The sequence below is a fragment of the Canis lupus genome, chromosome 24 (assembly GCF_003254725.2).
Source record: "Canis lupus dingo isolate Sandy chromosome 24, ASM325472v2, whole genome shotgun sequence".
Lineage (NCBI taxonomy): Eukaryota > Metazoa > Chordata > Mammalia > Carnivora > Canidae > Canis > Canis lupus.
The window spans coordinates 9,545,923-9,554,140 of NC_064266.1; positions in this window are offsets into that span (position 1 = coordinate 9,545,923).

An 8,218-nucleotide genomic window follows, 5' to 3' on the forward strand; every position below is an offset into this window, starting at 1 on the left:
CCTCTTCGCAGATAACATGCTACTGTACGTAGAAAACCCAAAAGACTACACCCCAATATTGCTAGAACTCATACAGCAATTTGGTAGCGTGGCAGGATACAAAATCAATGCCCAGAAGTCAGTGGCATTTCTATACACTAACAATGAGACTGAAGAAAGAGAAATTAAGGAGTCAATCCCATTTACAATTGCACCCAAAAGCATAAGATAACTAAGAATAAACCTAACCAAAGAGGTAAAGGATCTATACCCTAAACACTACAGAACACTTCTGAAAGAAATTGAGGAAGACACAAAGAGATGGAAAGATAGTCCATGCTCATGGATTGGAAGAATTAATATTGTGAAAATGTCTATGCTACCCAGGGTAATTTATACATTTAATACAATCCCTATCAAAATACCATGGACTTTCTTACAGAGAATTGAAACAAATCATCTTAAGATTTGTGTGGAATCAGAAGAGACCCCGAATAGCCAGGAGAATATTAAAAAAGAAAACCATAGCTGGGGGCATCACAATGCCGAATTTCAGGTTGTTCTACAAAGCTGTGATCATCAAGACAGTGTGGTACTTGCACAAAAACAGACACATAGATCAATGGAACAGAATAGAGAACCCAGAAGTGGACCCTCAACTTTATGGTCCACTAGGACATAAAGCAGGAAAGACTATCCACTAGAAAAAAGACAGTGTCTTCAATAAATGGTGCTGAGAAAATTGGACATCCACATGCAGAATAATGAAACTACACCATTCTCTTACACCATACACAAAGATAAACACAAAATGGATGAAGGATCTAAATGTGAGACAAGATTCCATCAAAATCCTAGAGGAGAACACAGGCAACACCCATTTTGAACTTGGCCACAGTAACTTCTTGCAAGATACATCCATGAAGGCAAGGGAAACAAAAGCAAATATGAATTATTGGGACTTCATCAAGATAAGAAGCTTTTGCGCAGCAAAAGAAACAGTCAACAGAACTAAAAGACAACCTACAGAATGGGAGAAGGTATTTGCAAATGACCTATCAGATAAAGGGCTAGTATCTAAGATCTATAAGGAACTTATTAAAACTCAACACCAAAGAAACAAACAATCCAATCATGAAATGGGCAAAAGACATGAAGAGAAATCTCACAGAGGAAGACATAGACATGGCCAACAAGCACATGAGAAAATGCTCTGCATCACTGGCCATCAGGGAAATACAAATCAAAACCACAATGAGATACCACCTCACACCAGTGAGAATGGGGAAAATTAACAAGGCAGGAAACCACAAATGTTGGAGAGGAGGTGGAGAAAGGGGAACCCTCTTGCACTGCTGGTGGGAATGTGAACTGGTACAGCCACTCTGGAAAACTGTGTGGAGGTTCCTCAAAGAGTTAAAAATAGACCTGCCCTACGGCCCAGCAATTGCACTGCTGGGGATTTACCCCAAAGATACAGATGCAATGAAACGCCAGAACACCTGCACCCCAATGTTCATAGCAGCAATGTCCACAATAGCCAAACTGTGGAAGGAGCCTCGGTGTCCATCGAAAGATGAATGGATAAAGAAGATGTGGTCTATGTATACAATGGAATATTCCTCAGCCATTAGAAACGACAAATACCCACCATTTGCTTCGACGCGGATGGAACTGGTGGGTATTATGCTAAGTAAAATAAGTCAATCAGAGAAGGACAAACATTTTATGGTCTTATTCATTTGGGGAATATAAAAAATAGTGAAAGGGAATAAAGGGGAAAGTAGAGAAAACGAGTGGGAAATATCAGAGAGGGAGACAGAACATGAGAGACTCCTAACTCTGGAAAACGAAAAGGGGTGGTAGAAAGGGAGGTGGGTGGGGGGTAGGGGTGACCGGCACTGAGGGGGGCACTTGATGGGATGAGCATGGGTGTTATGCTATATGTTGGCAAATTGAACTCCAATAAAAAATAAATAAATAAATTTTAAAAAAAGGAAAATTATTTACTATAAGTTGAATGATAAATAGGAAATATTGGGTGTTATTGCAAAATATAGTGAACCTATATGTCATTATGAGAGGTCATTTCTGCCAGATAACACACAATTACAACAGGTTAAAAATAAATATTAATTTTTAGGCACTTTGTAATGATTTATTTATTTTTTATTGATTTTATTTATTTATTTGTGAGATACACAGAGAGTCAGAGACATAGTAGGGAAAAGCAGCCTCCCAGCGGGGAGCCTGATGCAGAACTTGATCCCAGGACCCTGGGATCACAACCTGAGCCAAAGCCAGAAGCTCAACCACTGAGCCACCCAGGTGCCCCTGTGATGATTTATTTACTGAGATTCATCTGGTACTTTTATATCAATGAAGCATTAAGATATCTCCTTTCTCCTTGCTCTTCTTTCTTTCTTTGTGTTAAAACGGTTACTTTTTCTGGCTAATGTACAACTGGATAATAATATTAATGAGAAACTGAATTCATTGAATAATCCAGGCAGAACATGCAGGAGGATGTTGGCTTGGCCTGACCATATCAATCCTGACTCATTAGCTGATGTGATAAGGGGTAAGATTTTATATATCATTTAGGTTAAGTAAATATACATTTTTAAAAAGCATTGCAAAAATGTAAGTTTTGTAATATAAGATTTTACTGGGCAGCCCGGATGGCTCAGCGGTTTAGTGCTGCCTTCAGACCAGGGTGTGATCCTGGAGACCCGGAGTCCCACATTGGGCTCCCTGCATGGAGCCTGCTTCTCCCTCTGCCTGTGTCTCTACCTCTCTCTCTGTGTCTCTTATGAATAAATAAATAAAATCTTAAAAAAAATAAGATTTTACTAATGAACAGATTTGTTACTTTTAATTTTTTATTAAACATTTTTATAATTATAAGAGTAATGCATTTTCACTGTTGACAACGTGGAAAATTATAAAAAAGGAAAATTGATTATACATATTTCTATCACCTAAAGATGATCACTATTTGCCTCTGGTATAGTTCTTTCCTGTTTATACACACACATACACACATCAAACTCATACACACGTATGCACATGCAAATATACATAGCCTATATACCTATTAGATGTTTTTATATAGTTTTGGAACATAATTGAAACTTATTTCATATGGCCATTAAAACTCTTCTAAAGGAAAACTTTTAATGACTGCAGTGTATTATCTTGTATGAATAGTTCATAGTGTACTTAACTAACCTCTATTCTTGGATACTTATGCTGCAAAAATATCACTTAAAATATCTCTAAGAGAGATACAGTCAGCAAAATAAATGGTATATCAACAGAAAAACATTTGTGAGAGTATTCATAGCAGCTTTATTCCTACTAGTTCCCAGCTGGAAATGAATGTCTTTCAATTTTAGAATGGATAAGTAATATTTGATATAGCCATATAATGGAATACTAATCATCAATGAAAAAGAATTGACGGCTGGTTGCTGCGTGGAACAATACAGATGATTTTCACAGACATAATGTTTAATGGAAAAAAATAGATACCAAAGAACACATTCTCTATGATACCGTTTATATGAAATTCAAAAAAGGTACAATTAATCTAAGGTGCTGGGAGATCTGAGTAGTGCCCTCAGAGGAGTATAGACAGGGATGGAGCACGAGGAGATCTCCAGAGTATGAGAAGTGCTGTATATTTTAGTCTGGGAATTACATACTACATTAATATGTAAAAATTAATAGAACTGTATGCCTCAGATTTGTGCACTTCATAAGTTTACCTCAATAAGCAAAAATAAGAATAAAAATATTCTGATACATTTTTGAAGATGTTTTTTTTTTTGAAGATAAGTTTTGACTACATTTCTTATAAATTCCTCAGTATAACCTTATATGTTTTAAAAAATCCTATTTTGAACTAAATAGCATATTATTTTGTAAAAAATTTTGTATCTCCTTTTCTGTTATAGCATTCTTATAAGCTAGATGAAGGGCAGCAGTTTTCAGATAATGCTAGTAGTGTTTAGATTTGTTGAAGGATGGTAAATCAGTTGGCAGAATCAGAACTAGAACCCTACTTTAGACTTCATATAAATTTCAATTTAATATAGCATTGAATGCAAGAAATCTGAATTCAGGAGCATCTGACTGGCTCAGTCAGAAGAGCATGTGACTCTTGATCTTGGGGTCATGAGTTCAACCTCCCCATTGGGTGTAGACTTACTAAAAAATAAAGAAATAAACTTTAAAAAATCTAAATTCAAAAGTCAGTAAGTTAAAGGTGTTGCTCCATGAACTGCATCTTACAAAAAGGATTCATAATAGGATTCTTTGTCTTGTAAAATTTCCTCGTATGATCCAGTTATGATATAATTAATGAGCAATTGTTTTATGTGTTCAAAGATGGTGCTAGTTTATAGAGTAAGGTAATATGTGTCCTAAAGTATAAGAACTTTATATACGAATACTCTGCGTATTAGGTTTCTGCTGCGATAGTGCTGCTAAACAAAAATGCCAAAATTTCGGTGGAGTGTAGTAACAAACCTTTTAACTTACACTTGCAAATCCGCAGGTCAGCTGTGGTTTCCCTGATCTTGGCCGGTCCAGGATAGAGTATGGGTTTTGAGTCAGTTTCAAGTCTGCTCCCCATGCCTGCATTCCTGGACTCAAACCAAAGGAACAACAGAGTTCTGGCCCTGCTATGTAAGCACATTTAAACCCTCATCCACTTCCAAAGCACCATGGCCAAGCCCAACATCAAGCCCTGGGGAGAGGAAAGACGGGGCTGAGTACACACCATCTGTATTGGTAAATACTGCTGCATTACCAACAACCCCCAAATGCAGTGTCTTAAAAGAACAATTTATTCTTCCTCATAAGTCTACAAATTGATTGAAGTGGTTTTGCTAATCTGGGCTAGTCTCATGCATCGGAGGTCAGGTGCCAGGTGGGGAGAGGACCACTCCCCTCCAGGGTTGCCTTCCAGAGGCAGCACAGCTCTCTTCTGCATGGTATCTCATACTCCAGAAGGCCTGCTGGCACTTGGTCTTATAACGGTGACAGAGTCCAAGAGAGAATGGAAGATTACAAGGCTCTTGGGCTAACCTTTGGAACTTGTATGACATCTCCTACATTCTGTTATCCAAAGCAAATCACAAGACTAGTCCAGATTCAGAATGTGAGCAAATAGATTCCAGGGCCTGATGAGAAGAGCTGCAAAGGCCCATTGTAGAGTGTGTCTTTCTCTAATAGAGATGCCACATAAAGAAAAAGACCCATACTGGGTTGCCTATCTGAAGATCCTTCTTGGCACTGTCCAAAACCATGAAGACATCACCAGATGATGAATTTTTTCCCCCACTCTTAGTCAGGCTCCCACTGAGACCTTGAGGAAGCTGTTTGCTAGCTCCTTATAAGAGGAGAGGAAGGGGGCACGTTATACTTGATCTAATTTGACTCTTCATATTTTCAGTGTTCAGCATTCAGTTAACTGTAGTAAGAAACAACAGGGTCACAGGAACTGATACCAGACTAAATTTGGGTAATGAATAAAATTGTGTAAACAGGGTGTGAATTTTATTCTCATCCCCCCATTCTTTTCTCCCCAAGATCTTTCATTTCCTCTTGTGGATGTTTTGTGGGGCCCTTTGGCGGATCGTACTATTTTCCCCAGTTCTTCAGTGGAGTGTATTTTCCTACCCCGTTGATATTGGGTTTAGCCATTTGACTTGATTTGGTTGATGGCCTGCAGGTAGAAGCAATGTTATGTCAGTTCTGAAGCTAGGTCTTACAAGATACTGTTTCTTCCCATGGTTTGTGTCTGTGTCCTGGAGCAGCTATGGTTCTGAGGAAGTGAGAGACACATGGAGCAGACCTGGACTCAGTCTGCAGCCTGCAGCCAAGGCTCACTGGGCCCAAATTAGGTCATCCAACCTCCTCTGCAGACAAGTGAATAAATGACTACCATTTTAAGCTACTGAGTTTTTGGGTGATTGTGATTTTAGGGGGATTTTAGGGTGATCTGCAGCATTATTGAAGAATTAGTTAACTGATTATTGAAATTGCCAGTGAAATGAGCTGAATCATCTATGATTCAGGTTCACATTTAACTACACAAAACTTGAACAAATTCTCTGTAAAATTGTAGAGTCAGAGACATTTGTATCCTATATTTGTACAGTTGTGATTTGCCATATCTGCATAATTCCTTCACTATTATTAACTTAAACTTTCTTTGACTTAGTTTCAAATCAATTATTTAGATAAATATTTCCACCTACCCATGTCCAAGCAATAATATTCATGAAATCAAAGTTTGCTGTGTTGTTATATTTTTCATATCTATCTCTGTATCTATACTTGTATGTACATACAGACTATAGTAGTGATCATTCTATGTGTGCATCACCAAACCTCATTTGCTATTTTCCTGGGCACATAGAAAGATTATCTTTCCAAACTAGGTGGGACCATGTGACCACATTCTGGTCAAGAATGGTCAGATCAAGAATGGTCAGAATCAGTGGTAACGATTTACTCATTTCTAGACCTGGTTCCTGAAATCTCCTGTACTGACCTACCTCACCCTTCTCTTTCTTTGTCTACCAGCTAGATGCAAAGAACATAATCTGGGACTCCAGTTTTCTTAAAAATGTCAGGGTCAGTTGAGGGAAGAAATCTTGATTTTTGAATTGTCTTATAGATCAGAGGCCTATCCCCACACCGATTTCACCCTCCCCACCACCCTATCAACCTGTACTGGACTGTCCATGAGTGAAAAATCAATGCTTACTGTGTTAAGCTACTGAGAATTCAGGACATATTGTTTTTAGCAATTAGAATTACCTGTCTAATAAAAAATACATCGTCCTTAAAATTAGAATATACCTGGGCCCCTGGGTGACTTAGTAGTTGAGCATCTACCTTTGGCTCAGGTCGTGATCCGGGGTCCTGGGATTGAATTCCGCATTGGGCTCCCTGCAGAGAACCTGCTTCTCCATCTGCCTATGTCTCTGGCTCTCTCTGTCTCTCATAAATAAACACATACATAATCTTTTAAAAAATTAGAATACATCTATCCATTTATTACCTAAGCTTACCTATGTACCACCTATGATCCATATGCCATACTTTGGAAATGCTGTTATGATCCATATCCCCATTTTACAGTTAAAAAACAGCCCCAGAGGGATCCCTGGGTGGCGCAGCGGTTTGGCGCCTGCCTTTGGCCCAGGGTGCGATCCTGGAGACCCGGGGTCGAATCCCACGTCAGGCTCGCTGCATGGAGCCTGCTTATCCCTCTGCCTATGTCTCTGCCTCTCTCTCTCTCTCTCTCTGGGTGACTATCATAAATAAATAAAAATTAAAAAAAAAAAAGGAATTGGCTGTGAGAGATTAATCTCTCAAGAACTGAAGTCCTTCCAACATCACATTTCCAACTCTTATTTAAAAAAAAAAAAAAAAAAAAGAGAGAGAAAAAACAGCCCCAGAGAGATAAGGTGCCACTCATGTGTGCACAGTGAGTTAAAACAGGAGGTGGGACTCAAAACCAAGATGCCCACGTCCCAGACCAGCCATATTTCGGGAAGGCTGTCCATCTATTTAGTTCCCTCAGGATTATGAAATAGTTATTAGTCCACATTGCCAACATCCCATATCGCCTTGGCACCACTGACAGATGCCAAGGACTTCCCTCCTTGATTACCTGTGACTCTGCTTGAGGCTATTCTCTGGCCACAGGGGTGCATCCTGCCAGCACACCCATGCTGTGATGAATGTCCTGAGCTGCCCTCTACTGGTGCACACACAGGAGTTGGTGGGCAAATGTTCCCATTTCCTTCCTTTGAAGCCTGTTCTACACTGTCTCTCAGCAGGGCTTAGAGAGACTCAGCCCCTCCTCACTCACCTACATCCCCTCTCTTGGCTCCTTATCTTTTGTTCTCACTTCCTCTCCCCTACGTGAATGACATGGCAGAGAACTTAAGGGAAGACATCTTTGAGGTGGAGGCCTTGGAAATAGAGACCTGAATGTCAGGAAGGACTTGCTAGAACAGAATTTCAGGCAAAAGATTCACCACTTAAAACATCCCTGGAGGTAGGTGAGGGCTCAGAAATGAAGGCATGTCCAAGGCATAGAAATGAAGCTTGTATGGCTGCAGGAAGGGGGTGAAGGGTGTGTGTGTGTCTGGGATGAGGGGCGGCTCATAAAGAGGCAGGTATAGGTCAGATCTCTATAGCAAGGTTTGAATTT